Here is a 15,000-nt window from a genome sequence, read left to right on the forward strand (position 1 = left end):
CCGGACCTGCGCGCGCGCCCACGCGCGCCCGACCGCCCCTGCGCACGCCGCCTGCCGCGCCTCGGCGCCCGTGCCGCGCCCTGCCGCACGCCTGCCGCGCCTCGGCGCCCGTGCCGCGCCCTGCCGCACGCCTGCCGCGCCCACGCGCGCCTGCCGCGCCCCTGCCGCGCCCCCTGGCGCCCTGCCGCGCCCCCTGGCGCCCTGCCGCGCCCCCTGGCGCCCTGCCGCGCCCCTGCCACGCCCCCTGGCGCCCTGCCGCGCGCCCAGGCGCCCTGCCGCGCGCCCAGGCGCCCTGGCACGCGCCCAGGCGCCCTGCCAGCCAGCCTGCCGCGCCCAGGCGCCCTGCCACAGCCCCCAGGCCGTGCCATAGGCCTGCCAGCCCCCTGCCAAGGCCCCAGCCGGGCCAACAGCCTATGTCCAAGGCTTGCCCATGCCTTGGCCAAGCCTTTGGCCCTCCTCATGCCATGAAGACCCCTATGCCTTGGCCACTCTTGGGCCACTTGGGGAGCACTATAAATAAGAGGGAATGAGGCTCTTTTGACCATCTTACATCTTTTATCTTGCATCTTAGCACTTGTTGTATTTCGGCCTTAGTGGCTTGGGAGGGACCTTGTCTCTTTGTATTCGGTCTTGGGGTTTGTCCAAGACTTGGGCTAGGGGAAACCCATCATAGTTTCCCTTAGATATTTTGCTTGTAAGCTTCATTTTGGGAAATAGAATCAATCAAGCGTTCCTCTAACTTTCTCCACAAATACTCTTAAGTTTGATTGTTTTCTTCTCAAGCCAAGGGTCGGGTCAAGCTGCAACCAGTAGACCCTCCCCTTGCCTTGATTCCCTCGGCTACTTAAGAGCTTGGCACACCGCGGCACAAGCTCCACTACCTTGGCGTTACCCGATCGGCCCTTTTCCAACAACTTTAAGGCATCCGCAAGGTGCACACGAGCAAGACTTGGTGTGGTGGCTTGGGGGCCGAAAGCCACCCTCCAACATTGGTGCTTTCATTGAGAGACTTCCGAGGGAGGTCTCTCCAAAGAGGTAACGCCCTTGAAACCAAGAAATTTTCAATACGGGGTGGAATTAAGGAGTACTACTTTCTTGCATGCTTAGAAGTGAGCCTTAAGATTCCTACTACTTCTTGCACTTAGACTTTCTTGTTGTGAGTGTGGGAGGGTAAACTAGAAGTTCTTTACTTGCAAGTAGTACTTAAATTTTGGCACTTTAAATTCCTTGCTTGCAAAAGGGAGTGAGAACATTTTTGTTGTAAAGAGGACGGTTTGCTCTTCTATTTTGCTCATCATAGGGATAGTGCCAACGGGGAGGCTACTGGTAGTACCCGGCGCTATTTGACCCAACTATTCGGTGTTAGGGTATAGAGGGACGGCACAAGAGGGAGGCTACTGGTAGTACCTCGTGCCCTCCTAACTACACCGGGTAGGGAGCAAGTAGAGCAACAACACGTTACTCTCGGGTTGTGAGGCTTATTTGTTGTAAACCATTGTTGTAATTGGAGTTGATTGAGTGGTGTACCTTTCAAAAATATATATAAGAAGGAGGGTCGGTTCATCCCTTGGGTGACGGCCAAAGGAGGTTTGGAGGTGCATTTGTAGAAGCAAAACAATGGAGTCGGGAGCTAATTCAAATTCTCACCATGCTCGGCTAGAGGCATTGGAGGGGAGTTCGGCCCACCTAAACCGAACCCTTGAAAGCCAAAATCGAACCCTAGAAAATCTATCCAATACCCTAGCCGGGATGAATGCTCACTTGGAGAGGTTAGAGAGGAGGATTGGAGAAAAAGAAAAAGAAAGAGAGCATAAAAGATCAAATGATGAGGAGCCATGGTCGCACGCCTCACGGCGGGGTCATGGAAGGGATGAGAGGAGAAGTGATGCGGAAAGCCTACGAGCTAACCGAATGGAGGAGCTAGATCACCGGAGGCCTCGGAGGAGAGGAGGAAGAATTGAAGCCCGGGGGATAGAGATTGAGAGGTGGATAGAAGAAGAGGGACCTAGCCATAGTGAAGAGGGGAGTGAACCCGAGGGAGATCCATTCCATGACCAAAGGCCTATAGGCCGGAGGAACTTCATGGAAGGAAGAAGGAGGAATGAAGACTATGATGAAGATTATGCTAGGGGCCCAAGACACCAAGATAGAGGGCTAAGAAAACCGAAGATTGACTTTCCCAAGTTCGGCGGTGGTGATCCTTATGAATGGATGGACAAAGCCGAGCAATATTTTGATGTCTATGAAGTACCAAGGAGGGATCGGGTCACATTAGCTAGTTTCCATCTTGAGGGAAGAGCTAGCCGGTGGTGGAGGTGGATCCGTGACCTATATGAGAAAGATGGCAAGAGGCTTGGGTGGACGGCCTTCGTGAAGGAGTTCATGTCACAATGGGGGCCTTCTCCCGTTGTGAATCATCATGGCCAACTCGCCAAGCTAAAGCAAGAAGGAAGAGTGCAAGCATATATTGATGAGTTCCGGCTTCTACAAACCATGGTGAGTGGATGGTCGGAAGAAGCATTGTTGGGCACTTTTCTTGACGGCTTGAAGCCTTGGCTTGCCAAGGAGTTAAAGTTGAAGCAACCGGCAAGATTACAAGAAGCTATGAGGATGGCCGAGATCTTGGACCAAAGCTATGGCATGGAGAAGAAAATGTCCAAGGAAAGCTTCAACAACAAGGCCTCTACATCACTACCACCGAAGGGGCCTTGGAAGGGGAAAGAAGAAGTGAAGAAGTACAAGGAGCGGCCTCAACATGTCAAGAAGCTTTCTAGAGATGAGCTCCAAGACTACATCAAGAAGGGACTATGCTTCAAATGTGGTGACAAGTGGAGCCGGGGCCATCAATGCAAAACCGGTCAAGCTTTCCTTCTAGATGTGGGCTCCGAGGAGGAGGAGGCTACCTCGGAGGCTTCGGAGGAAGAAGATGAGGAGGAGCAAGACCATGGGGCTGATTTTAGCCCGAGAGAAGAAGAGGCCGAGCTATCCTTGCATGCCATGTCCGGAGTACAAAGACCGTCCACCATGCGTTTGATGGCATGGGTGGGCAAACATGAGGTATCTCTCTTGGTAGATAGCGGTTCATCCCATAATTTTATCAACTCCGGAATAGTGAAGAAGGTTGGATTGAAAGGGGCGACCGTGGAGCCCTTTGAAGTAAAGGTCGCTAGTGGGGAGAAGCTCAAATGTCAAGAGGTGGTAAGGGATGTTCGCATGAATATCCAAGGAGTAAGGGTCAAGGCCGACCTACATGTTCTTCAACTAGTCGGCTTGGACGTGGTGTTGGGCAATGCTTGGCTCAAAGGCTTGGGGAAGGTGCTAACCGACTATAGCACCATGACTATGGAGTTCAAGCTTGGAGGCCAAAAGAAGAAGTGGACCGCCATGAGCAACAAAGAGGTGCGGTCTTGCGAAGCCAACATGATAGAGAAGCTATGCAAAGGAGGAGCTTCTTGCTATGCCATTGTGGTGACCGGCCAACACCAAGAAGAAGACAAGAAAGAAGATGAGTTGGAGGGCATCCCTCCAAAGATCCGAAGCTTATTGGAGGCTCACCATGATGTTATGAAGGTACCCACATCTCTCCCACCTCCAAGAAGCTTTGATCACCCTATAAGATTGAAGAATGAAGCTACACCGGTGAACGTTCCACCCTACCGGTATGCTCATTTTCAAAAAGAGGAGATAGAGAGACAAGTGGAGGAGATGTTGAAGCAAGGGTTGATCCGCCATAGCACAAGTCCCTTCTCATCTCCGGTTCTACTTGTGAAGAAGAAAGATGGCACATGGAGATTTTGCACCGACTACCGGGCCTTGAATGAAGCAACTATCAAGGATCGATTCCCCATTCCCACGGTGGATGAGATGCTTGATGAACTACATGGTGCAACGGTCTTCACCAAACTTGATTTAAGGGCGGGGTACCACCAAATTCGAATGAAGGAGGAAGACATTCACAAGACGGCATTCCGGACACATTCGGGCCACTACGAATATCTTGTCATGCCATTTGGCCTTTGCAATGCTCCTTCCACATTTCAAGCTACAATGAATGAGGTATTCCGGCCTTACTTGAGGAAGTTCATGCTAGTATTTTTTGATGATATCTTGGTCTACTCCCACTCTATGGAAGAGCATGTCAAACATTTGGAGGTTGTGTTATCCATCTTGGAGAAGCACCACTTCTACATCAAGCCTCCCAAATGTGCCTTTGCCCAAAAGGAGTTAGAATACTTAGGGCACATCATATCGGGAGAAGGTGTGAAGGTGGACCAAAGGAAAATTGAGGCTATGGTGGATTGGCCTCTACCCAAGAACATCTCGGCTCTTAGAGGGTTCTTGGGATTGACCGGGTACTATCGGAGGTTTGTGAAGAACTATGGGTTGATTGCTAGACCTCTAACTTCCATGTTGAAGAAGGGAGAATTTGAATGGACTCCGGAGTCGAGAGAAGCATTTGACAACTTGAAGAGGGCCATGACTCAAACACCGGTCCTAGCACTTCCGGACTTCTCTATTCCATTTGAAGTCTACACCGATGCAAGTGGAGATGGCATCGGAGCGGTCCTTGTGCAACAAAAGAGGCCCCTAGCCTTCCTCTCTAAAGCCTTGGGCCCCATGAAGAAGGCGTGGGGAACATATGCAAGGGAGCTACTAGCATTGGTGCATGCCGTCAAGGTATGGAGGCCCTATTTGCTTGGGAAGAAGTTCACTATTATCACCGATCAACAAGCATTAAGGCATCTTTTGGAGCAAAAAATTGTGACCCCGGATCAACAAAAATTCTTAGTCAAACTACTTGGCTTTGAATATGACATTGTATACCAACCGGGGAAGGAGAACAAGGTGGCGGATGCACTATCAAGGAAAGAAGGAAGCCCAATGCTTTGGGCGGCCGAAGGAGAAGAGCCTACTTCCATGGCTCTTAGTGGGATCGAATGGAGGATTTGGGACCAAATCCGGGAGGCAAACAAGCTTGATACTCGAGCCTTGGAGATCAAAGAAAAGATTGAAGCTTCAACCGAGGGGGTGGCCAACTACAAGCTCAAGGAAGGACTCATCATCTACAAAGGGTATGTCTATGTACCTAATGTCCCTAATTTGAGAAGAAACATCCTTGATCATTTTCACAATAGTAAGGAGGGTGGACACTCGGGTTGGTTTCGCACTTATATCCGAGTTAAGCACTTCTTCTATTGGGAGGGAATTAAAGCCGAAGTCAAGGCATTGGTGGCCGGATGTGAAATTTGCCAAAAGATCAAGTATGATCCAAGGGCACCAATGGGTCTTCTTCAACCACTCCCTATTCCAAGTATGATTTGGGAAGACATCTCTATGGATTTTGTTGAAGGATTGCCTACTAGCAAAGGGTATGAAGTCATCATAGTGGTAGTGGACCGACTAAGCAAATATGCTCATTTCATCCCCATCAAACACCCCTACACGGCCAAGTCGGTGGCTACATCATTTGTGGAGTCGGTAATCAAGTTGCATGGTGTCCCAAAGAGCATAATATCCGATCGGGATAGGGTATTTATGAGCACATTTTGGAAAGAATTATTCACACTTCAAGGGAGCATATTGAAGACAAGCTCATCCTATCATCCTCAAACGGATGGGCAAACGGAGGTAACCAACCGGACCCTTGAACAATATTTAAGATGTTTTTGCCACAACCAACAATCCAAATGGGGAGAGTTCATTGTTTGGGCCGAATATTGGTACAACACTACCTTTCATGCATCTATCAAAACTAGCCCATTTGAGTTAGTTTATGGGAGACCACCTCCGGGTTTGCACCGACATGAGAGGGGGACGGCCAAGAATGAAGAAGTAGAACAAACATTGGCCGGAAGAGATGAAGCTCTAACCAATGCAAGAAGGGAGCTCAAGAAGGCCCAAGAAAGAATGAAGAGGTATTATGACAAAAACCGAAGAGAGGTAACCTTCAATCCCGGAGATTTTGTTTATTTAAAGTTACAACCTTACACTCAAAAATCTCTCAAGAAGAATTTTAGCCACAAACTCTCTCAAAGGTTTTATGGGCCATTCAAAGTAGTGGAAAGAATGGGAGAAGTAGCATACCGGTTGGACTTGCCCACTACTTCATTGCTACATCCGGTCTTTCATGTGTCGCTACTCAAGAAAGCGGTGGGTGACCCTTCATTGATAGAAAAAGACTTACCCACCTATGATCATGATGGAAGATTATTACTCCAACCCAAGGAAGCCATTAAATACCGCATTTGGAGGAAAGGGAGAGAACGAAGAAAAGAATGGCAAGTCTTAATCTCATGGGAAGGTATGCCAAAAGAAGGGGCCACTTGGGAGAATTATGAAGAAATGACCCGGCGATACCCACATTTTATCCTTGAGGACAAGGATATTCTTCAAGGGAGGGAGAATGTTGAAGACCCTCGCAAGCGCCACCGTCGGGGCCTTCAACCAAGGGGAAATACCGGCCCGGAGGAGGACCACGAAAGGACATGCCAAGGTATGAGTTTACTATTTTGCTTGGAAAGCATTGGCCGAAGCCCATTTATGCTTGGCCAAGCCTTGGCCAAGCCCCTCCATGCTTGGCCTAGCCTTGGCCAAGCTCTTCTCCACTCGGCCAAGCTCACCCATGACCGTGCCCAACCAAGGCCGCGCCCGTGCCCACGCTCGAGCGCGCCCAAGACATGCCCAAGCATGCCTCAGCCCACTGCTGGGCGCGCCCAGGCCATGGCTGGGCGAGCCCAGGCCACAGCCACACTCAGGCCACGGCTGGGCACGCCCAGGACACAGGCCGCGCGCCCAGCCGCCCGCCCGCGCGCCCAGGCGCGCGCCTGCACGCCCAGGCGAGGTTCGGGCCAGCGAACCTCGCCGCTGACCGCAGGGCCCGCGCGCCCGCCCGCGCGCCCGCCCGCGCGCCCGCCCGCGCGCCCGCCCGCGCGCCCGCCCGCGCGCCAGGCCGCGCGCCCGCCCGCGCGCCCGCCCGCGCGCCCGGCCGCGCGCCCGCCAGCATGCCCGGGCGAGGTTCGGCCCAGCGAACCTCGCCGCTTGCGCGCGCGCCCAGGCGCGCCCGACCGTCCCTGCGCGCCGCCTGCGCGAGCGCCCACGCACGCCCGACCGGACCTGCGCGCGCGCCCACGCGCGCCCGACCGCCCCTGCGCACGCCGCCTGCCGCGCCTCGGCGCCCGTGCCGCGCCCTGCCGCACGCCTGCCGCGCCTCGGCGCCCGTGCCGCGCCCTGCCGCACGCCTGCCGCGCCCACGCGCGCCTGCCGCGCCCCTGCCGCGCCCCCTGGCGCCCTGCCGCGCCCCCTGGCGCCCTGCCGCGCCCCCTGGCGCCCTGCCGCGCCCCTGCCACGCCCCCTGGCGCCCTGCCGCGCGCCCAGGCGCCCTGCCGCGCGCCCAGGCGCCCTGGCACGCGCCCAGGCGCCCTGCCAGCCAGCCTGCCGCGCCCAGGCGCCCTGCCACAGCCCCCAGGCCGTGCCATAGGCCTGCCAGCCCCCTGCCAAGGCCCCAGCCGGGCCAACAGCCTATGTCCAAGGCTTGCCCATGCCTTGGCCAAGCCTTTGGCCCTCCTCATGCCATGAAGACCCCTATGCCTTGGCCACTCTTGGGCCACTTGGGGAGCACTATAAATAAGAGGGAATGAGGCTCTTTTGACCATCTTACATCTTTTATCTTGCATCTTAGCACTTGTTGTATTTCGGCCTTAGTGGCTTGGGAGGGACCTTGTCTCTTTGTATTCGGTCTTGGGGTTTGTCCAAGACTTGGGCTAGGGGAAACCCATCATAGTTTCCCTTAGATATTTTGCTTGTAAGCTTCATTTTGGGAAATAGAATCAATCAAGCGTTCCTCTAACTTTCTCCACAAATACTCTTAAGTTTGATTGTTTTCTTCTCAAGCCAAGGGTCGGGTCAAGCTGCAACCAGTAGACCCTCCCCTTGCCTTGATTCCCTCGGCTACTTAAGAGCTTGGCACACCGCGGCACAAGCTCCACTACCTTGGCGTTACCCGATCGGCCCTTTTCCAACAACTTTAAGGCATCCGCAAGGTGCACACGAGCAAGACTTGGTGTGGTGGCTTGGGGGCCGAAAGCCACCCTCCAACACCGCGTTGGGCGCGCGTGGGCGGCCGCGGCAGGCCGCGTTGGGCGCGCACGCGGGGGCGGTCGGGCACGCGCGGGCGTGGCCTGGGCGCGGGCGCGCGCGGCCGGGGCCTGGGCGCGGGCGCGCGCGGCAGGCGCGCAGCGCGGCCGGGGCGTCGGCGCGGGCGCGCGCGGCCGTGGCCTGGGCGCGGCGCGGCCGGGGCCTGGGCGGGCGCGGCGCGGCCGGGGCCTGGGCGCGGCGCGGCCGGGGCCTGGGCGCGGCCGTGGCCTGGGCGCGGGCGCGCGCGCCAGGCGCGCAGCGCGGCCGTGGCCTGGGCGCGGGCGCGCGCGGCCGCGTGCGGCTGGGGCTCATGGGCGCGGCTTGGGCCGCGCATGGGCATGCCATGGCTTTGGCACGCTGGGCACCGTCTTGGCCGACCTTGGAGGCACTTGGCCAAGCATTGGAGGCCTTGGCTTGGCCTAGGCTTGGCCAAGTGTGAATGGGCTTGGCCTATTGCGAAGAGTCACGGCAAAGGTTCGACCGAAGCTCGCGGCGCCCCGGACGGAGCCGGGCCGCTCCCGCCTTTGCCGCGGCGCACGGGCGCCGCCGCCGTCCGGCCGTCGCGGCGGCCGCGCACGGCACTTCGGCTTCCTCCGTCGGCCCTCCCGGGACGCGCGACCCGTGCGACCGGGACGCGCATCCCGTGCGACCGGGACGCATGTCCGGGCGGTTCCCGTTTGCAACGCTCCTCGGTACTTTGGAACGCTTGGGGTGGGCTTTGGGCGGATGCCCCGCTGGGGTGGTAGGGAGGGGGGGCTGCTGCCGCCGCGGCGGGCCTTCCGCTCCACTCCGCACAAGCCCGCCGTGGGCACTCGCTGCGGGCGTGCCCGGCACCGTTCGTCCTCGAGGGATTCGGCCCGTCGGCTCGCTCGGATGGGCCACGCGCAGCGGGCCCACGACGGAGCCGGCACGCTCCTTCTGCTGGCGCGGCGCTCGGTCTACGCCTCCGGCCGGCCGTTGCGGCGGCCGTGCACGGCGCTTCGGATCGGTCGGCCCGTCGTCCCGTCCCTGACGAAGTTTTCGCGGCCGCGCGCGCGCGGAGTTGGATCGGCCTTACTTGGTCCGATCCTTCGCCCTCGCATGTTGCGTGGGCTCGGTCCCGTCCCGTTCGGTGAAATCTTTGTCCGCTCTGGTGCGTCCCTGTGGGTTCCTTTGTCGGTTTTGCGGGTTCGGCCGGGCCTTCCGTGCCGGCCCGTCGGCTCGCTCGGATGGGCCCCGCGGAGTTGGCCCACGACGGAGCCGGCACGCTCCTTCCGCTGGTGCGGCGCTCGGTCTATTCCTTCGGTCGGCCCTTGCGGCGGCCGTGCGCGGTGCTTCGGATCGGTCGGCCGGTCTTCCCGTCCCTCATGAAGTGTTCGCGGCCGCGCGCGCGCGGAGTTGGATCGGCCTTACTTGGTCCGATCCTTCGCCCTCGCATGTTCCGTGGGCTCGGTCCCGTCCTGTTCGGTGAAATCTTTGTCCGCTCTGGTGCGTCCCTGTGGGTTCCTTTGTCGGTTTTGCGGGTTCGGCCGGGCCTTCCGCGCCGGCCCGTCGGCTCGCTCGGATGGGCCCCGCGGAGTTGGCCCACGACGGAGCCGGCACGCTCCTTCCGCTGGTGCGGCTCTCGGTCTACGCCTCCAGCCGGCCCTTGTGGCGGCCGTGCGCGGCGCTTCGGTTCGGTCGGCCGGTCTTCCTGTCCCTCACGAAGTGCTCGCGGCCGCGCGCGCGCGGAGTTGGATCGGCCTTACTTGGTCCGATCCGTCGCCATCGCATGTTGCGTGGGCTCGGTCCCGTCTCGGTGAAATCTTGGGCCGCTTTGGTGCGTCCCTGTGGGTTCCTTTGTCGGTTTTGCGGGCTCGGCGCCGGGCCTTCCGCGCCGGTCCGTCGGCTCGCTCGGACGGACCGTGCGCAGGTGGTCCCCGACGGAGCCGGCACGCTCCTTCCGCTGGCGCGGCGCTCGGTCTATGCCTCCGGCCGGCCCTCGCGGCGGCCGTGCGCGGCGCTTCGGTTCGGTCGGCCGGTCGTCCCGTCCCTCACGAAGTTCCTGCGGCCGCGCGTGCGTGGAGCGGGATCGGCCTTACTTGGTCGGATCCGTCGCCCTCGCCTGTTGCGGGGGCTCGGTCCCGTCCCGTTCGGTGAAAGCTTTGCCCGCTCTGGTGCGTCCCCGTGGGTTCCTTTGTCGGTTTTGCGGCCTTGGCGGCGGGCCTTCCGTGTCGGCCCGTCGTGGGCCCGCTGCGCGTCCGTGCGCGGTGCTTCGGATCGGTAGGCCCGTCGTCTGGGTCCCTTACGAAGCTTTGCGCGACCGCTCCTTTGTCGCCGGTCCCCTGTTAGGGCTGACCGAGCCCTCCGTTCGCCCCCTGGCCCGTCGCATGGGCCCCCGGCGCCTCCGCGGCGCCCCACCGAAAACTGTCACGACGCGCATCCAGCGCCGACGAGGTCGCAGGTTACGTGCGGCAGCCGGGGGGCTAGGCCGAGCGGCGGCGGGCCCGCCCACGGACGGGCGCGGGGAGGAGCGCAGCCGGCACGCGGCGCGGAGCGGCGGCGGCATGCCGCCGGGCGGCCGTCGGCTCAACCGTGCCCGAGTCCCGCGGGCACCGCGTCGCCCGGCCGGCGCGAGCGGCGGCGGGCCCGCCCGCGGACGGGCGCGGGGAGGAGCGCAGCCGGCACGCGGCGCGGAGCGGCGGCGGCATGCCGCCGGGCGGCCGACGGCTCAACCATGCCCGAGTCCCGCGGGCACCGCGTCGCCCGGCCGGCGCGAGCGGCGGCGGGCCCGCCCGCGGACGGGCGCGGGGAGGAGCGCAGCCGGCACGCGGCGCGGAGCGGCGGCGGCATGCCGCCGGGCGGCCGACGGCTCAACCATGCCCGAGTCCCGCGGGCACCGCGTCGCCCGGCCGGCGCGAGCGCACGAGGGCGGGAGGCAACCGGGCGGCGCCTGCGGAACCGGATGCGACGGCCGGCGCGGCACGGCCCCGACGGGTCCGCACCGAAGACCAGCGCGGTGCGGATCGACCGCTGATGAGGTCAGAGGTTACGTGCGGCAGCCGGCCGGCTGGCCCGAGCGGCGGCCGGCACGCGACGGGGATCGAGCGGCCCCGACGGCTTGCAGCCGGGCGGCCGACGGCTAGGCCGTACCGGAGTCCCGCGGTCGTTCGGGCGAAGGGGCGCATGCTGCGGGAAAGGCCTGCGGCGGCGAACCGTCCGCCCGGCCGGCCAAGCCTTCCGCGGCGGCGCGCACGTGGCGGCGCGGCCGAGATGACCGAGCGAAGCCCCGGCGATGGGCGGCGCGCACGTGTCCGTGCGGCCGAGATGACCGAGCGAAGCCCGGGCGGCGCCCGCCGTGCGCCCTGCCGGATCGCGCCTTCCGCCGGCGCGCAACGCCGGTCCCGCGTTCCGGCCGCGGGAGAGGCCTGCGTCGGCGAACCGTCCGCCCCGCCGGCCGAACCTTCCGCGGCTGCGCGCACGTGTCCGTGCGGCCGAGATGACCGAGCGAAGCCCCGGCGACGGGCGGCGCCCGCCGTGCGCCCCGGCGGATTGCGCGGCCCGCCGGCGCGCAACGCCGGGCCCACGTTCCGGCTGCGGGAAAGGCCTGCGGCGGCGAACCGTCCGCCCCGCCGGCCGAACCTTGCGCGGCGGCGCTTACGTGTCCGTGCGGCAGAGATGACCGAGCAAGCTCCGGCGATGGGCGGCGCCCTCCGTGCGCCCCGCCGGATCGCCTGCGAGCGGCGAGCGTCCGGGCGGGCCCCTTTCGCAACTTCCCTCGGTACTCTAAACACCCCTTGCCTCTCGGTCTTCCCCCCGACCCTCTCGGTATTTGCTCGGATATGTGCATGCATCGTCCCTCGTCGCCTTCGGTTATCCTCCCCGGGGTGGGCTTTGCGCCGACGCGCCAACGGGGTGGTAGGGGGGCTGCAGCCGCGGCCGCCGCGTTTCGCCATCCGCGCGTGCGCCGCCGGATCCGAGTGGAGGTCGCGGGCGACTCGTCGATGCTTGTACTAGGGGCGCATGCCGGCAGCCCCCCGCGGGGTGCGGGACCCCCGATCGGCGTGCGAGGGACGGGCGTCCGGGCGGGCCCCGTTTCCAACTTCCCTCGGAACATTAAAACCCCCCGACCCCCTCGGTCTTCGCTCCGGCCCTATCGCTATTGCTCGGATATGTGCATCCACCGTCCCTCGTTGCCTTCGGTTATCTACCCCAGGGTGGGCCTTGCGCCGATGCCCCGATGGGGTGGCAGGGGTGGGGCTGCCGCGGCCGGCGCGTTTCGGCATCCGCGCTTGGGGGCTCGGACCCGAGTGGAGGTCGCGGGCGGCTCGTCGATGCCTGCACCGGGAGCGCATGCCGGCAGCCCCCCGCGGGGCGCCGGACCCCCGATCGGCGTGCGATGGACGGGGGGAGGGGCGGGCCCGGTTTGCAAATTCCCTCGGTACTTTAAAATCTCACGGCCCTGTCGGTGCTCCCTCCGGCCCTATCGCCACTGCTCGGATATGTGCATCCACCGTCCCTCGTTGCCTTCGGTTATCTACCCCGCGGTGGGCTTTGCGCCGATGCCCCGATGGGGTGGCAGGGGGGCACGCTCTAGGCCGTGCCACGGGGCGCGGGCGCCGGCGCCGTACGTCCCTCGCGGCGGCCGTGAGCGGCACCTCGGCTTGCTCGGTCTGTCCTCCCGGGACGCGCGACCCGTGCGACCGGGACGCGCATCCCGTGCGACCGGGACGCGTGTCCGGGCCGTTCCCGTTTGCAACGCTCCTCGGTACTTTGGAACGCTTGGGGTGGGCTTTGGGCGGATGCCCCGCCGGGGTGGTAGGGAGGGGGGGCGGCTGCTGCCGCGGCGGGACTTCCGCTCCACTCCGCACAAGTCCGTCGCCTCGCGGCGGGCGCGCCCGGCACCGTTCGTCCCCGAGGGAGCCGGCACGCGCCCGCCGAGGCCCCGGCGCATGGGCGCCGCCGCCGGCCGTCCGCGCGGCGGCCGTGCGCCGGCTTCCTCCGTCGGCCCTCCCGGGATGCGCGACCCGTGCGACCGGGACGCGCATCCCGTGAGACCGGGACGCGTGTCCGGGCCGTTCCCGTTTGCAACGCTCCTCGGTACTTTGGAACGCTTGGGGTGGGCCTTGGGCGGATGCCCCGCCGGGGTGGTAGGGAGGGGGGGCTGCTGCTGCCGCGGCGGGACTTCCGCTCCACTCCGCACAAGTCCGTCGCCTCGCGGCGGGCGCGCCCGGCACCGTTCGTCCCCGAGGGAGCCGGCACGCGCCCGCCGAGGCCCCGGCGCATGGGCGCCGCCGCCGGCCGTCCGCGCGGCGGCCGTGCGCCGGCTTCCTCCGTCGGCCCTCCCGGGATGCGCGACCCGTGCGACCGGGACGCGCATCCCGTGAGACCGGGACGCGTGTCCGGGCCGTTCCCGTTTGCAACGCTCCTCGGTACTTTGGAACGCTTGGGGTGGGCCTTGGGCGGATGCCCCGCCGGGGTGGTAGGGAGGGGGGGCTGCTGCTGCCGCGGCGGGACTTCCGCTCCACTCCGCACAAGTCCGTCGCCTCGCGGCGGGCGGGCCCGGCACCGTTCGTCCCCGAGGGAGCCGGCCCGCGCCCGCCGAGGCCCCGGCGCATGGGCGCCCCCGCCGGCCGTCCGCGCGGCGGCCGTGCGCCGGCTTCCTCCGTCGGCCCTCCCGGGACGCGCGACCCGTGCGACCGGGACGCGCATCCCGTGCGACCGGGACGCGTGTCCGGGCGGTTCCCGTTTGCAACGCTCCTCGGTACTTTGGAACGCTTGGGGTGGGCTTTGGGCGGATGCCCCGTCGGGGTGGTAGGGAGGGGGGGCTGGCGCCGCCGCGGCGGGCCTTCCGCCCCCCTCCGCACAAGTCCGTTGCCTCGCGGCGGTCGTGCCCGGCACCGTTCGTCCCCGACGGAGCCGTCGCGCGCCCGACGACTTTCCGGCGCACGGGCGCCGCCGCCGGCCGTCCGTGCGCGGCGGCCGTGCGCCACTTCGGCTTCGTCCGTCGGCCCTCCCGGGACGCGCGACCCGTGCGACCGGGACGCGCATCCCGTGCGACCGGGTCGCGTGTCCGGGCCGTTCCTGTTTGCAACGCTCCTCGGTACTTTGGAACGCTTGGGGTGGGCTTTGGGCGGATGCCCCGCCGGGGTGGTAGGGAGGGGGGGTCTGCTGCCGCCGCGGCGGGCCTTCCGCTCCACTCCGCACAGGACCGTTGCCTCGCGGCGGACTTGCCCGGCACATTTCGTCCCCGACGGAGCCGGCACGCGCCTGCCGACTTCCCGGCGCACGGGCGCTGCCTTCGGCCGTCCGTGCCCGGCGGCCGTGCGCCACTTCGGCTCCCTCCATCGGCCCTCCCGGGAAGCGCGTCCCGGACGTTCGGGATGCGCACCCCGTGCGACCGGGACTCGCGTCCGGGCCGTTTCCGTGTGCAATGCTCCTCGATTCGCTGGAGCCCTTGGGGTGGGCCTTCGGAGGATGCCCCGCTGGGGAGGTAAGGGGGTGTGTCCTGCCTGGGCGGGCCTTCCGCCCGAGCCCGTCGCCCAGCGCGGATGGTCGCGCCGCGCGGGCGGGCGCGCCGCGCGTGCGCGGGGCCGTTGGCCGGTGACGCGCAAGGACGGGCGCGCTGGGCCGATCGGCCGCTCGGGCGCGCGCTTCGTCGTGCTCCCGCGCCTTGGCGCGCGCGCGGCCGCGGCGTGGTCGCTCGGTTCTGCGCATTTGGCCCGCGCGGATGGGCGCGTCGCGCGGGCGGCCGGGCCGCGCGGGCGGGCGGGCCGTTGCCCGGGTTCGCGCAAGGACGGGCGCGCTAGGCCGATCGGCCTCTCGGACGCGCGCGCCGTCCCGCTGTCGCGCCTGGGCGCTCGCGCGTCCGCGGCGTGGTCGCTCGGTTCTGCGCAGGGCCGGGCGCCC

This window comes from Phoenix dactylifera, chromosome 10, assembly GCF_051530095.1.
Source record: "Phoenix dactylifera cultivar Ajwa chromosome 10, Ajwa_hap1_PhDact_Kaust_v1.1, whole genome shotgun sequence".
Taxonomy (NCBI): Eukaryota; Viridiplantae; Streptophyta; class Magnoliopsida; order Arecales; family Arecaceae; genus Phoenix; species Phoenix dactylifera.